The sequence below is a fragment of the Doryrhamphus excisus genome, chromosome 15, assembly GCF_030265055.1.
Source record: "Doryrhamphus excisus isolate RoL2022-K1 chromosome 15, RoL_Dexc_1.0, whole genome shotgun sequence".
In the NCBI taxonomy this organism is placed as follows: Eukaryota; Metazoa; Chordata; class Actinopteri; order Syngnathiformes; family Syngnathidae; genus Doryrhamphus; species Doryrhamphus excisus.
Window position 1 is genome coordinate 3,095,878 of NC_080480.1, and position 17,565 is coordinate 3,113,442.

Below are 17,565 nucleotides of genomic sequence, written 5' to 3' on the forward strand. Positions count from 1 at the left end.
ACAACTCAGATATTGTCTTCATACGGTGTAAGAACAAGCAATGTGTGTCCATTTACATAATATTAGACATTTATTAATTTTGAACACTTAACCTGCCTTATATATGTGGGAAAAAAAAATATATATATATATTAATACAAGTCAGTCTGGTTCATCAGTGCCACAAAAGGACCATTAAAAGCCACCAACCATCAACACCCTCCTCTCCTTCACACATTTTTAACTGGCTTCTTCCGCTCCCATTCCTCCCTTTCAACTTCTATCCCCCCCCCATACCCACCCCACCCCTCACACACTCTTTTCTGCTGAAAATTTATATTTGGTTCTTGTAAAATATTCATGTCACAGTCATAGTGGTGGAACCATGAATCATACATCTGACAAAAAACTAGGGGAACAAGAAAAGGGAAGGGGGGAGACAAGGGAAGGAATGAAATGGATGCAAGTGTAATGATGGCGGAGGAAGGAGTCGAAGAGAGAGAGGGGGGGGGGGGGGGACATGGTCGGCTGACGTAAAGGGGAAGAGAAGATGCCGGACGTGGACAGGAACCACCGAAACGCCCAAAGAGATGTAAAAAGAAAGGAAAGAAAACAAAAAGGAGAAGCCTGCCGAGTTAGGAAACAAGAGATGTATAAATAGTGCATGAACCTGAATATGCACGACGTGGTGAAGTAGAACGTGAAATCTCACATTCAACTTCAGAGCGGACCTACGATAAAGTTCAAGCGGGACCGCGTCGCAGTCTGTATGTCATTGGAAACGTGACACATGCAATAAGTCCAAGGTTTTTTTTTTGAAGGAAGGCGACAGCATCGTCGCTACATAAAAAAAAACAAAACAACAACATCTAACAAAGTGAAGCAATTTCAGTAGGAACTGCTTGTGGATGCTGAAGGCTGAAATATCCCACAAATGACTTCCATCAACTTCCCATCACTACAGTGTGTAGTATATCCCAGGAAATTTGGCCCACTAAGGCCGTGGGTACCACCGACATGACAGTAAGTACTGTAACCTACCAACACTTCACAGTAAAAAATGACTAATGACTCCTGGCGACGTCAGGCGTACACACGACTAAGTCATATTAGAGTCAGAGGTACACAGAGGTACACACGACTAAGTCATATTAGAGTCAGAGGTACACAGAGGTACACACGACTAAGTCACATTAGAATCGGAGGTACACACGACTAAGTCACATTAGAATCGGAGGTACACACAACTAAGTCATTAGAGTCGGAGGTACACACGGCTAAGTCATATTAGAGTCAGAGGTACACAGAGGTACACACGACTAAGTCATATTAGAGTCAGAGGTACACAGAGGTACACACGACTAAGTCATATTAGAGTCAGAGGTACACAGAGGTACACACGACTAAGTCATATTAGAATCGGAGGTACACACGACTAAGTCATATTAGAATCGGAGGTACACACGACTACGTCATATTAGAGTCGGAGGTACACAGGACTAAGTCATATTAGAGTCAGAGGTACACAAAGGTAAACACGACTAAGTCATTAGAGTCGGAGGTACACACGACTGAGTCATATTAGAGTCCGAGGTATACACGACTGAGTCATATTAGAGTCAGAGGTACACACGACTTAGTCATATTAGAGTCAGAGGTACACACGACTTAGTCATATTAGAGTCAGAGGTACACAGAGGTAAACACGACTAAGTCATATTAGAATCGGAGGTCCACACGACTAAGTCATTAGAGTCGGAGGTACATGGAGGTACACACGACTAAGTCATTAGAGTCGGAGGTACATGGAGGTACACACGACTAAGTCATTAGAGTCGGAGGTACACACGACTAAGTCACATTAGAATCGGAGGTACACACGACTAAGTCACATTAGAATCGGAGGTACACACAACTAAGTCATTAGAGTCGGAGGTACACACGGCTAAGTCATATTAGAGTCAGAGGTACACAGAGGTACACACGACTAAGTCATATTAGAGTCAGAGGTACACAGAGGTACACACGACTAAGTCATATTAGAGTCAGAGGTACACAGAGGTACACACGACTAAGTCATATTAGAATCGGAGGTACACACGACTAAGTCATATTAGAATCGGAGGTACACACGACTACGTCATATTAGAGTCGGAGGTACACAGGACTAAGTCATATTAGAGTCAGAGGTACACAAAGGTAAACACGACTAAGTCATTAGAGTCGGAGGTACACACGACTGAGTCATATTAGAGTCCGAGGTATACACGACTGAGTCATATTAGAGTCAGAGGTACACACGACTTAGTCATATTAGAGTCAGAGGTACACACGACTTAGTCATATTAGAGTCAGAGGTACACAGAGGTAAACACGACTAAGTCATATTAGAATCGGAGGTCCACACGACTAAGTCATTAGAGTCGGAGGTACATGGAGGTACACACGACTAAGTCATTAGAGTCGGAGGTACATGGAGGTACACACGACTAAGTCATTAGAGTCGGAGGTACACACGACTAAGTCATATTAGAGTCATACTAGGTTATGTTCACTGAAGTATTAGCGACTATATAACGATTGCTTCAGTCCAAAAATCCTTGTTTAAACATGGCGGTGTGGTTCAGTACAGTATTCTATTGGAATAAATATTGGAATATCTATTGGAAAAATAGCCCAGATATCTGATTGGTCAGGGTTTAACCGAACCGAACACGACTGCCTGGTGTACAAGTGTGATCCGGCATTTTGTGTTCACTCTGAACATTTGCTGCTGATCAAATATTCAAGGCAGGAGCAAAGCGTTGGCTAAGTGACAGTGAAACCCAAATAGAGTGGAAGCAAGAATCCCTCAAGTGCTACTAAAGACCTGCGTAAGCTCTTCTGGGGCCGAGCGAAAGAGGAAGGGAGAGAAAAAGGGCCAGGTGAAACCGGGTCAGCACTCATCCTGTACTGATTCTTATGAGGCTTGATTATCTCCTAAACCACACACACACACACACACACACACACACACACACACACGGAGGGCCCTGCAGTGTACGTCTGTGTATATGTATGTTTTCCTCCCCTCTCTCTTCCTCTGCAGTCTTATTAATGCTGACATAGTGTGGCTGGCGGCTGTATGCTTACCCTGCCCTCTTTCTAACTCCTAAGTTAAGGCGGATCACAGACAAGGCTGGCAAACACGCGCACGCAAGAAGCAACATTAAACATATCTGTCCCGTGAGCGTGGTTGAAGGCAAACGCTGTCTGATAAGCGATTGTTGCACACCCTAACAGTGTTTACTGGCAGCATCTATAGCGCCACGTCTGCTTTGCTGTAGCCTTTGGCTGTGCGCTGTGTAGGTGGGGCGGGGGGGGGGGGGGGGGGGGGGGTCTCTTCCGTACAATGAAGTGTATGTATTACTAATAAGCCGAGCTGCGGGGCAATGGGAAAAAGGCAAAATGGCTACCGTGTAAGAATTATTTTTTTGGGGGGGGGGGAAGTAACATGTAAATAACCATGTTAGCATTTCTTGGAAAAAAGCATGGAGATGATGAGAGGTGACACCAAGCTGAGAGCGAAGGCTAATTATGACATCGCAGCCTAAAGTCGAACACAATCCAAATTTCTATGATTCCAACAGAAAAATAAATCTTAAACAGTAAAACTTTATTAATTGGACCAGAAATGTTGAGGAAACATTATTAGTAAAATGTAGTCCGTTATTAGTCCAATATTAACACATGGTGACCTTTTCAGTCCCCTTCCATCAACTTCCCATCACTACAGTGTGTAGTATATCCCAGGACATTTGGCCCACACTTGACAGTGAGTAGTATAACTGCATTTTGGAAGTACTGTAACCTGTCCACCAACACTTCTCAGTAAAAAAAAAAAAAAAAAGAGACTAATGACTCCTGGCGATGTCGGGGTACACATGACCAAGTCATATTAGAGTCGGCGGTACACAGAGGTACACACGACTAAGTCATATTAGAGTCTGAGATACACACAAATAAGTCATATTAGAGTCGGAGGTAAACGGAAGTACACATGACTAAGTCATATTCGAGTCGGACGTACACACAACTAGGTCATATTAGAGTCAGAGGTACACACAACTAAGTCATTAGAGTTGGAGGTACACACGACTGAGTCATATTAGAGTCGGAGGTACACATGACTAAGTCATATTAGAGTCTGAGGTACACCACAACTAAGTCATATTAGAGTCAGAGGTACACGAAAGTACACATGACTAAGTCATATGAGAGTCGGAGGTACACACGACTAAGTCATTAGAGTCAGAGGGACACGGAGGTACACACAACTAAGTCATATTAGAGTCGGAGGTACACATGACTAAGTCATACTAGAGTCTGAGGTACACACGACTATGTCATTAGAGTTGGAGGTACACGGAGGTACACACGACTAAGTCATATTAGAGTCGGAAGTACACACGACTAAGTCATATTAGAGTCGGAGGTACACACAACTAAGTCATATTAGAGTCGGAGGTACACACGACTAAGTCATACTAGAGTCTGAGGTACACACGACTAAGTCATACTAGAGTCTGAGGTACACACGACTAAGTCATATTAGAGTCGGAGGTACACACGACTAAGTCATATTAGAGTCGGAGGTACATCACAGCCTAAAGTCGAACACAATCCAAATTTCCATGATTTGGCCCACTAAGGCTGTGGGTACAGTAAGTAGTATAACTGCATTTTGGAAGTACTGTAACCTGTCCACCAACACTTCTCAGTAAAAAAAAAAAATGACTAATGACTCCTGGCGACGTCACACAATTTGATAAGAAATTGTCTGCCTGCTTAAATCTGCCAAGAAATGTGATATTCTATGGAAATAATCAAGCAGCAGCTTGTCAAGCCCGTATTGCACTAAATTGGACCAGGAAGCAATTTTGCAAGTTGCAATAAGTTCTGTGCAGAGTCTAATCACCAGACTGACTGACTGACTGACTGACTATCAACTCAGTCCTCTGTCTTTAGCCTATTATTACCAGGGAGATCATTTCTTACCAAAATAACTCCTCTTTGTGTCGCGCTGAGGATGTTCATCCAGCAAAGGAATAAAGATATCAGATACAGTACAATAGACACATGAAAAACGTTTTCATCTTGGTAAAGTCATTTAGAAACAGTAGAGACCCCAGTGAGTGCGTTTTATCATCCGCATAATTAAAACAAGCAAATACATCATGTAGACTGATAGATATTCAGCCCTAAAGCAGTGGATAGCTACCTTGATCAGCACCAAGGACAGCGACAAAGGCTAATAAATGCTTCCACTATTTCTCGCATGTTTCATATCAGCAATGTTGTGCGAGGTAACATTAATGTTCTATGCTCTCCTCCAGACTTTTTGAGGAGACCAAATTAGAAGACGTCGGCAGGACTGTCCCAGCTGAGAGAGGCAATTCACATCTAATTACTCAGCTCCCCTCCACTGAGCGAATTGCTGGCACACAGAGGAGCGGAGGGGCGTTTTCTCCTCCCAAAAAAAAAAAAAAAAAAAAGTCTTCACCGGAGAATCTCACTTATGGGAAAGGAAGGAACGATGTGCTAAAGTGGAACAGAACCCAGCTGAGAGAGAGCCAGGGCTTCATGAAAGTTGTCCCATGTGGCATTAAACTTGTTCACTGGGTGGGAAAAAATCTTCCAACAGACCTTGAAAAATCTTTTTTTTTTTTTTTCTTATGACAAAAAAATGAAACACACTGAGGCTTTCAACCCAACCTTCCATTTCTGAATTAGACTATTCCCATCCCAGATATTCAACCACAGGCGGCAATCAATACCATATAGTATATAATATAGGAACATCCACATTACATGTATGATGTTGCAATAACTATTTCTCAGTGTCTACCAAACTTATGATTGCAGACGACACCCCCAAAATATGCGTCCTCAATTTTTCAACTTCCACTTGTGAAGACCACAGAGTAAAAAAATGACTTTTGCTGATTACCAGTGAGGATTATTCCATTTATGCAGCACGGGACTCATGCAATTGGACTCATTAGAACTGCAACCATTTACAGACTGAGAATTAATCGATCATTCAATTAATTAATTTATTTAAAAAAAATTAAATGATATCTGCCTCGAAAATTTGAATATTTTTTCATGTTCTACCTACTATTTTTATTAAATAAAGTAAATTTAATCTAACTTATGTTCAAATTAAAGCCTTAATTTTGATTAATTAATTAGTTATATTTATTATGTTATTTAATGTCTTAAGCTCTGGATGTCAGGTTTGTTATAAAAGACATTTAATGTTTTCCAAGCCATTTTTATTTGTCAAATTATGTAATCAATTTAAATAAAAATACCTCAAGGTGAGGGCTTTTCACAAAAATTAATTAGATCAAATTAATCACAGCTCATAATTACTCTTAATATTTTTTTTATCTCATCAGCATTAGTTGATGTAGCAGTCCACATGGAAATATATGATGTGAAAATAGAAACTAAAACATTTATTATGTTTATTAAAGACATTTAATGTTTTCCAAGCCATTTTTTATTTGTCAAATAATCAAAATAATGTAATCAATTCAAATAAAAATGCCTCAAGGTGAGGGTTTTTCACAGAAATTAATTAGATCAAATTAATCGCAGCTCATAATTACTCTCAATATTTAAAATCTTGTCAGCATTCGTTGATGTAGCAGTCCACATGGAAATATATGATGTTAAAATAGAAACTAAAACATATTATTTAATTATTATGTATTATAAAGACATTTATTGTTTTCCAAGCCTTTTTTTTTGGTCAAATAATCAAAATAATGTAATAAATTCAAATAAAAATACCTCAAGGTGAGGGCATTTCACAGAAATTAATTTGATCAAATTAATCGCAGCTCTTAACTACTCTTAATATTTTTTTTTATCTCATCAGCATTAGTTGATGTAGCAGTCCACATGGAAATATATTATGTGAAAATAGAAATTAAAACATTTATTATATAATTATTATGTATTATTATATATATTATAAAGACATTTGTTTTCCAAACCATTTTTTATTTGTCAAATTATCAAAATAATGTAATCAATTCAAATAAAAATACCTCAAGGTGACGGTTTTTCACAGGAATTAATTAGATCAAATTAATCGCAGCTCATAATTACTCTTAATATTTTAAATATAGTCAGTATTTGTTGATATAGCAGTCCACATGGAAATATATGATGTTAAAAATAGAAACTAAAACATGAAAAAAATGAATAAATAATAACGATGGCCACATATTGAAACAAGCAATCGTTCTTCCTGTTTGTTTGCGGTGCGTGAGTGACCTTGTCTTGTTGCCATCACAGCCTTGCAGTACAACTTTATGTCAATAAATGAATATTTAATGCTTACGAGAAGCACAAGAGACAGGTAGTAGTATCAGATGGCCCGCGTTTATCTACTTGGAAGAGAGGGGACAGAGTGGGGTTGGGGTGGGTTGAGAGGTACGAGATAAAGACGACGTTAAAAGTAGTGGAGTTTGTTGCGCAAGAGCGTTGTGTGTTAGCCAGCAGGCAAGAGATGTGAAAGCCTGTCCCAGATACCCGAATAAGTCTCCTCACATAATTCCACATCACATTTGCTTAACATAGCATGGATGACACACACACACACACACACACACACACACAGAGAGGGAACACAAAGCATGTGTATGACCACCTTTTTTGGTCCACTCCGTTCCCCAACCACTTCACAGGAGCTCTACAGGTGTGGAAGTGGTTAAATACATATATATTGGGACATCTTTTTTATATGGGTTTTATGCTCAAAAGGTGTATGCTGGAGCCTACCCCAGCTGACATTGGGCAATCACACTCACATTCATACCTATGGACAATTTAGGGCCGCAAATTATTACGATATGCATGTTTTTGGAATGTATGGAAGCTGACTGTGTGGCCTACATTCTAACCACTCGTCCACCGTGCGGCTCAAATAATCAATACGGAGCCGATCCCCCAATGTTTTCCCAATACATGCGTGGGTTTTCTCCGGGTACTCTGGTTTCCTCTCACGTTCCAAAAAAAACATGCTAGGTTAATTAGCGACTCCAAATTGTCCATAGGTATGAATGTGAGTGTGAATGGTTGTTTGTCTATATGTGCCCTGTGATTGGCTGGCCACCAGTCCAGGGTGTACCCCGCCTCTTGTTTTGAAGACAGCTGGGATAGGCTCCAGCACCCCCGTGACCCTTGTGAGGAAAAGCGGTAGAAAATGAATGAATGAATGAACCTTCTAAATGTTTTTTTTTAACATTATTAGAGCTCTCTAGACATGAAGTAGCACCCCTATAGTCGCATACACTACTATAATTCATTATTTATGACATTACATATCTCTTTTGCTGGAGACCTGAGTTCAATTCCAAACTCGGCCATCTCTGTGTGGAGTTTGCATGTTCTCCCCGTGCATGCGTGGGTTTTCTCCGGGTACTCCGGTTTCCTCCCACATTCTAAAAACATGCTAGCTTAATTAGCGACTCCAAATTGTCCATACGTATGAATGTGAGTGTGAATGGTTGTTTGTCTATATGTGCCCTGTGATTGGCTGGCCACCAGTCCAGGGTGTACCCCGCCTCTCGCCCAAAGACAGCTGGGATAGGCTCCAGCACCCTTGTGAGGATAAGCAGTAGAAAATGAATGAATCTTTGTAGTGGTTATAAACAAAAAAATCGACTTTTCTCCTATCACATTCTTTAGCCCGGCTAACTATAGGGGTGTTATTTCATGTCTAGAGGGCTCTAAAATGTATTTAGAAGGTCGTAACATGTTATCAAGCAAGAACACCGCAACACAAAGCCCAGAGCCTGATCCGGAGATATCCATCCATCAGTTTTCTATGCCGCTTATCCTCAGGAGCCCAGACACGGAGATATCATCCATGCACGGTGATGTGGCCTGGAATCCAAAAGGATCAACTGAAGTCAAACGTGCTTTCAATACACAAAGACAGATGAGGTCAAAAACTGCCTCCTGCCTCCGGTTGAACTGCGAAAAAAGCCCTAAAAAAAAAAAAAAAAAAAAAAAACAGATGTAGTTTGCCTTGCTGGAATCTGCATTGACAGTCTCCACGCAGATGCTCATCTGCATTGGGGTTTTGTTGCGTGTTTTTGTTGCCTGTGCCCGTGGGCTTTTTTTGTCCGTCTGTTCTCTACAGCGCCAGTGGTGAGGGTGAGGGGAAGACACACACACACACACACACACACACACACACACACACAGGGAGACAAATGATGTTTAAATTGAATAGAACCTACTGTGTCCATTAAGTCTGCATGAAATATTTCATAAGAGGCCAAAAAGTTGTGTTATTTCAAAAAATATGCATGTTTTTTTTTTTTTTTTTTTACAAGTTTAGTGATTTATCTGACGCCGTCTTTTTATGCGCGCACAGAAAGTGGAGCAGGTAACGCCGCCGCTGCGCCATGTCGCCCAAGGATGTTTTAAAAACAGGACGTCCATGCGTCTGTCCCCAACATGGCTTACGTCATGGCTGCTATTCATGGACGCCGCCATTTCTTCATTGTAAGTAATAGCTTGCACTTAGTTAAACAAAGCCAATCCCAGAGTTATGAGCCGTCTATTCGGGGTGGGGGGGGGGGGCTTACGTAAGCAAATTACATAAGCACAGGGTCTTGAATTATGTGTTTTATAACACTGGATTCTACTTTATACCTAAGCTTGGCATTGTAATTATGTGAATAATTAAAGTCAAATTTAATTTAGTTTGTCAATAGAATGCAAATGAACTCATTAGAGCTGCAACAATTTACAGACTGAGAATTAATCGACCATTCAATTAATCAACAACGCTTTAGGTATTCGATTAATCTTTTTCTTTCATTAAAAAATTTAAATGCTGATTTCTGCTTCGAAAATTTTTGACTATTTTTATTAAATAAAAGCCTTAATACCTTAATTTTGATTAATTAATTAGTTTTTAGTTAATTAATTATGTTATTTAATGTCTTAAGCTCTGGATGTCAGGTCTGTTATAAAGACATTTAATGTTTTCCAAGCCTTTTTTTTTTTATTTGTCAAATAATCCAAATAATGTAATAAATTCAAATAAAGTAATTATTCAAATAAAGTAAGTCATTTTTCACCGCTGATTGTTATTTTTTGTTTTTGCTGTTGCTTTTCAAATTTTATAAACATTGTGACTTTTTTCCGATAATATTTTTGACTATTTTTGTTGTATTACAACTTAATTATTCCAAAATTGCATTTTATTTATTATTTGTTTTGTTTCTAATATTACAACATTGAACTAAAAATAGTACTAGTTTATTGTAATATTTCCCCAAAAATGTGTTGTTTTTGTTAGTTTTCTTGTTTAATTGCATTTTTAAAATGTGCCGAGGGCCATGTGCCACAGTTTGCACACCCCTAGATTAGCTCTTATAATACAATCTATAGTGAGACTGCTAAGTGTTGCTAATATTAAGCACATATTGTATTCTTCCAACTTAACAAGTCATGTGTACTGACAAAGTTTTTCATTTTTTTCCTGATAGCATGTATGCTAACACAGCTAGTTCCACTTGTAGCAGAACTGGGAAAACAGCAAACTGAGATGTAACGGAATGCCTCAAACAAGGAAAACCAAATCAAAAACAGGTGTGCTCCCCAGCTCCCTCTAATGTTTCCATTTTTTAAACCAACAACCCCTGTCATGTGTGCTGTCAATGTCCCCCAGGTTACACTTTGGACACCCCTGCTTTAACCACAGGTTATGTATTCCATCCAAACAGGAAACAGACAGCAAACAATGTCATGAAATGAGACAACCAAGCCCAAACCGTTGTACTGAACACGCTTCAACTCGCCGGAAGGTTACACCCGCATGACCAGAGCAGATCAATACAACCGAATCATGCGTGAATACGCTCAGTGACACCTGTGGCAACAGTGACACACACACACACAATTATTCATTTTTAGTGCAACCATAAAAGAACCACAAGGCCAAAAGGCTTTCATTATGCGACTGTCTAAGTTAATTATGTGTTGATTACCCAGCCGTCCGTTACACCAGGCAGGGCAGTACATTGCCTCCACAGACAGAGAAAAATACTGCGTGGTTATGAAAGAGAACAAGGTGAAAAGGTGACACGGAGCTGGGAAAATTATTGTTTCGCTTCTCAGCCAGCAGCGGCAGCTTTCACCCTGCATGACCAATCACGCTGTACACTTTTTCAATATACAGTGGAACCTTGGTTAGAGTCATTAATCCATTCCAGACAGTCGGGCTCTAACCAAAACAAGAAATAATATAAATCAAATTGTAATCCGTTCCAGAAAGCTAACAAACTAACAAACAAAGCTAACAAACGCTTCAAAATAGGTTACTTCTACCTTCATTGAAGACGAGACTGTGGTAGCGATAGCAACACAGATACCACCTTCCTGTTTTGCTATGAGTTATTTGAATTGAATAACGTTTTCCAACCCAAATCTCTGCTTTTCTTTTGATAACACCTGCAAAATAACTAGTGGCAGCGTTTTGACACAGAAGGTAAAAAAAAAAAATATTCAATTCAAGAAATACCTCATGGCAAAACAAGAAGGGGGTGTCTCTCTGAGTTGAGTTTTATCTTAGTGTGGGTTACATCTGCAACACTAGCCTGTGTTTTCATAAGACGTGATTGTGATAGCAACACAGATACCACCTTCCTGTTTTGCTATGAGTTATTTCTTGAATTCAATAACATTTTCCAACCCAAATCTCTGCTTTTCTTTTGATAACACCTGCAAAATAACAAGTGGCAGCATTTTGACACAGAAAGTGAGAAAAACTATTCAATACAAGAAATAACTCATGGCAAAACAGGAATGTGGTGTCTCTGTTAATCTAGTTTTCAGTGAAGGTAAAAAGTAACCTTCATCCAATTGTGTTAAAACTGGCAGAGTAACTGTGTTACAGAGTTAACCGCTGATGACGTCACAGATTTCTGCCAATAAAAAATCCTGTTTTGCTATGAGTTATTTCTTGAATTCAATAAACGTTTTCCAAACCAAATCTCTGCTTTTCTTTTGATAACATCTGCAAAATAACAAGTGGCAGCGTTTTGACACAGAAAGTGAGAAAAACTATTCAATTCAAGAAATACCTCATGGCAAAACAAGAAGGTGGTGTCTCTGTTAATTTCGTTTTTAGTGAAGGTAAAAGTAACCTTCATCCAATTGTGTTAAAACTGGCAGTGTAACTGTGTTACATAGTTAACCGCTGATGACATCACAGATTTCTGCCAAAAAATATTAATAAAAAAACACATTTTCTGGAAAATATAGATTTACCTGCAGAAAATAATGCAAAATAATTGTATATGATCAATGAAAATACTGTAAGGGGATAACAACTTTGTGTTTTGGCTTGGAAAAACAATATGTTCAGAGAAAAATATGAGTCACTATTATACTATTATACACACAGCACTTCTTTTTGGGTGAATTCAATATGATTGAATGAGTGAAGTCACTGTTGTGTATGTATGTGGTTTGCATGTATACATCAAGAAAACCCATTATTAAGACTATTCTTTGTTCTTATATTTTGCCCAATATGGAAGAATTAAGTATCTGCATCAATTCCATATGTTTGGCTTCTATGAGTCATACAATAATATCTTTTAATGTTCCTTTATGCACGCAATGAGGGGAAAGGTTATTTTAAATTCAAATTTAGATCAGGCTAACTTCCTTCATGTACTTTTAACTCAGGGGACTTGTAATAATAATCATTTGATGTGCAATAAGAACCTAAAATAACTCTGCTTGGGCAGGTGAGCCAAAATGGACGACGAGGCTAACGCACACTGCCATTAAAATAGCAATTAAAGTCAGCATTACTATGGAGCCTGGGCAAGGTCTACGGGCTCATTAAATTCCTCTAAAATGTAAATGAGAAGTCAAGAACTTGCCGTGACACTACAGCGGTGCTTTTTTTTGCTTTGCAATTGGAGTTTAAATGATATTCATACGTGGGACATGACTATTACTGCGTGCTAATGTGAGTGGTTAGCATGTACTTCCGTAAGTTTATTAGCTAACAAGCTACCACTACCGGACTACTAGAAAGGGGGAGGGACATATACGTACACACGTGCACGCAGACAAACTCAAATGTTATAGAAAATTAAACATATGTGATATTAAAATTCGTATATCTGGCGTGACACAAGCAAAACAAACACACAATATGTTAGCAACTTACATGGACAGATGAACACGGACTCCCATGGACCATTGATGAAAACACAGGTGTTGCAAATTAGACCACAAATTAGTGCTCAAAGAGTGACAGCGAGAACAGCCAATCACAAAACAAACTGGCTGAGCCAATCAGTAAGCTTGTGAAAGGCTTCATTTTGAACTAGTGCTTGACATGTATACCTTTAATACAGCGTTGTGTTGTTTACGGAAGTGACGTACGATTCCGCTGATTTCGTTTCCGATTCGATACCAATAGTTATTTAATATCATAAAATAAAAAAACACAAGACATTTAAATACGTTATTCATTAAATAAATAATTGAATAACCACTTGCTTAATTGAAACCCTAAAGTATATATTGATGTAGCAGTCATTTTCAATGCGGCCATGCTAATTTACAACAACAGAAAACACAGAAGACATATAAAAATATATATATATAAAATGTGTGACAATGGTATTTTTTTAACAATTAACAATTTTCGACATTTTTAATAAAAAAGTAAAATAATGTCATTAAAATAACAATGAAAACTTTATTATCCATAATTAACATACGGCTCCAGAAACAACCATCATTTCAATAGACAAATGTTTCAGACGGAAGCATGAATATTTTAATTTGAGAATCAGTTTTTGATCATAAAAAGCTGGTATCAGAAGTATTAATATTTCAGTATTGATCCCTTGTAAAAAAAAAACAAAAAACTACTAAAACCAAAAACTGCCCCTCAATTTATGAGATAAATTGTTGTGTATGTTTTGGTACAGAGAGTCATCTTAATAGAGGTATAAAATAATATTACAGGGGAGCAAAAATGCAGCATGGAATAAGGAGAACAGATGGATATAAGGGTTATATGGAGAGGGAGATAGACGTCCAAGTCTCATGGAAAAAGAAGGAACCAATGAGGCAGATGGTAAATGTAGCTAGAGCCCAAATGGCAACATAAGGCTCAGTCGAAGCGATGCACATTAAAAACAAACAAACCCAACACAGATATGAGTGCACTCGAACAACACATCAATCAAAACCTTTTACGCTCATATAAAGTCACTTCAATTTTAACGGACACGTCAGAGTTATTGAAGCACTAAATTGAAGTCACTCCCCAAATTCTTCTTAAAAGTATACTCTGGGTTTTTATTGTTGTTTTGGGAGGAGAATGGCTCCTGCTAACCAACAGATGTTTTGGTCAGCATCTGGATACAAGTGCAAGTCCCCGAGCGTGCTCAGTGTGCAGCTTGACGATCCGCTGATGATGACACAGCACGCAGACATTCTGGTCGAAATAATTGGGAACCAAGTACCAAGATGATTGCATTTTGCCTCTAGTCAAGCATGGTGGTAGCGTCACAATCTGGGGCTGCACGAGTGCTGCTGCTACAGGTGAACTACGGTTCACAGAGGGAAGCATGAATTCTATTTACATGTACACATCCCTCATTTATTGCGGTTAATAGACTCTCGGAGAAAATATTAATACATTTAATATTTTTGTAGTTAGATTATAACTAAATATTAGAGCTCTTTGGACACAAAATAACACCCCTATAGTTTTTGTTATTTAAATTCACATTACCTAACATTGTAGCCATAATAAGTGACAATAATAATAATAAGTCAATCTGAATACATTTAATATTTCTGTAATTATAGTAAACATTAGAGCTCTTTGTACATGAAATAACACCCCTATAGTTCAATTTAAATTCACATTACCTAATATTGTAGCCATAATAAGTGACAATAATAATAATAAGTCAATGTTAATAAATTTAATATTTCCGTAGTTAGATTATACTAAACATTAGAGCTCTTTGGACATGAAATAACACCCCTATAGTTCAATTTAAATTCACATTACCTAATATTGTAGCCATAAGTGACAACAATAATAATAAGTCAATATTAATAAATTTTAGATTTCTGTAGATTATAGTAAACATTAGAGCTCTTTGGACATGAAATAACACCCCTATAGTTCCATTTAAATTCACATTACCTAATATTGTAGCCATAATAAGTGACCATTTAATAAGTAGCCATTTTCCTGATCAAATACAAGGCAGAAACCTAAAATGAGGCTAGTCAGGGGTGGGCAAATATTTTGACTCGTGGGCCGCATTGACTAAACAGTTGCCAGTTTGAATGTTAAAAGTTGAAATACTTTGAAAGCAACCGGGGGGCCGGATTCAAACGCTTGGTGTGCCGTATGTCGCCCCCGGGCCGTAGTTTGCCCACCCCTGTTCTAGACCAGTAGGAAAAAAAACGGGTTTCAAGGAGGTTCGACATAGAGCCTGATAATGTGAAAACAAGGAACTTAGAAAGCAACTGGGGGCCCAAATTCAAACGCTTGGCGGGCTGCATGTGGCCCCCGGTCCGTAGTTTGCCCACCAGTAGGCAAAAAAACGGGTTTTAAGGAGGTTCGACATAGCGCCTGAGAATATGAAAACAAGGAACGGGAATCGAGACAACAATTTAGCTCCCTCAAACATCTCCACATCACCGGCTGCCGTTTGACGCCCCTGCACAACCCGAAGCTCTGTTGTTCCATTGAAGAAAAAGCACCCCACATCATGATGGGATCTCCTTGGAAGCTATCAGGATCTCATTGCCTTATAATCTGGAGTGCTTTAACCTCAATGGAACAAGGGAGCTTCCAGTTGTGCAGGGGCGTCAAACGGTAGTCGGTTCTTTGGATATGTTGCAGTTAGCCAAATTGTTGTCTCACGTTTGTTTTCTACTCCCGTTACATCGTTATTCTTGCTAATCAGGCGACACAATACGAAGAAATCTCACTTGCAGTACTCATCCTGGTGGTGCTTGTCACTGCCGTCCTTCCATAGACGGGGAAAAAACAGCCTTTTTTGTTGTCACAAGTGGAAATGGATGACAGTAAACACGTTAAAAAGCGGCGCATATCTGAACGCTACTACATTTGTTTTGGAAACTAAGCTAAACTAAACAGGAAGTACTTCCTCCGTTCCTGGAAAAAGGAATACATTAGCATGAAGTAACAAACACAAAGAGTGAGTTTTTGACAGGAGAGCAAAATCTTGTGAATGGTGAACTTTTATTCTAGTCGCTCTACAGAGAAAGAGAGAAAGAGAGAGAAAAGAGAGAGAGAAAGAGAGAGAGTGCCACTGTACAGAAGAGCTCCTGTGAAATTCACACCAAAAATATGTTTTCCTCTTTATCATGTATAATTCTCCATGATGTGGTATTCCCGTAGTCATTTACAAGTCATGTTTACAGGTGTCCTTTTTAAATATATTCAAAATAGTTCCTTAAATGTCTTTTCAATTTGTAGTTTACTCAAATTTGCTTTTTAAAAAAAAAAGAAAAAAAAAAAAAGGAAAAAAAGCTTTTTTTACAGCAAAGCATAAAGAGTATCTTTGGAGGGAGAGCGGACTCAGTTTTGTTTTTTTTTGTCTTCGTCACAGCTGAAGTCCTGACTATACACGAAGGGGGAGCTGGTGATGCCGTTTCAAATTCTCACCCGCCGTAGAAGAAGAAGAGGAAGAGCAAGGACGCCCTGCCATGCCGTGCCGTGCCGAACCGAACCAAAACCCCCAGCCCTCCACCCCCCGTCTGCAATTCCAGCAAGCATAACAGGACCTGATAATGGACCCGTTAAGTCGAGGGGGTGTCCAAGTGGTTTTCCAGAGAGGCCCGCATTGTGAAAAATAAGGATGCAACTTTGATACTTTTTGAGATATGCTGAGAGGTTGGATATATATTTCAAGAAAAAAAGTGAACAAATATTTTATTATTATTATTTATTATTACTATGAAAAAAAAATTTTTGCTGCTGTTTTGTTTTATGTTTGATGTAAACATATTTCTTAAATAATTTTTGAATTTTTTCCCAATTTAATTTGCCAAAAATGACAACTTAATTTTGTCTTGTTTGTTTCTTATCGCCTTTTGATTTTCACTTTTCTTTAATACGACAACTTTATGCTACTAAAACTAAAATTTTCCTTATAATATTCCAAGTTTATTCTCGTAATATTATGAATTTTTTTCCAATGTTTCAACTTCATATGCATGAAAAAAAGGATTAATTTTCTGTTGTTTTCAACTATTTCTTAAATTTTCTTCTCATAATTATTAAGTATTTATTCTTGTAAGAGTAGCACTTTTTTTCGGCAACCTAATTTTCAAAAAATTATTTCATTTTGTTTGTATGATTAAAAAAATTACTTAATATTTAAATTTTATGCAAAAAAATCAATAAATAAAATAAATTTTACGCTAGTAAAATGGCATTAACTTATAGTTTATTTATTCCCGTAATATTTCGACATTCTATTTCTG

The 17,565-nt window shown here is 38.3% G+C and overlaps 1 long non-coding RNA gene across 2 annotated transcripts in view; it reads right to left on the minus strand.

Annotated features, from left to right (window-relative positions):
* The window catches only part of LOC131103700 (uncharacterized), an 80,179-nt gene extending 64,447 nt beyond the window's left edge, over window positions 1-15,732 (minus strand). For both annotated transcript variants that reach the window (XR_009119650.1, XR_009119649.1), the window contains exon 1: window positions 13,241-15,732. This is a non-coding gene — a long non-coding RNA (uncharacterized LOC131103700). The remainder of the gene's footprint in view (window positions 1-13,240) is intronic.
* Window positions 15,733-17,565: the final 1,833 nt, after the last annotated feature.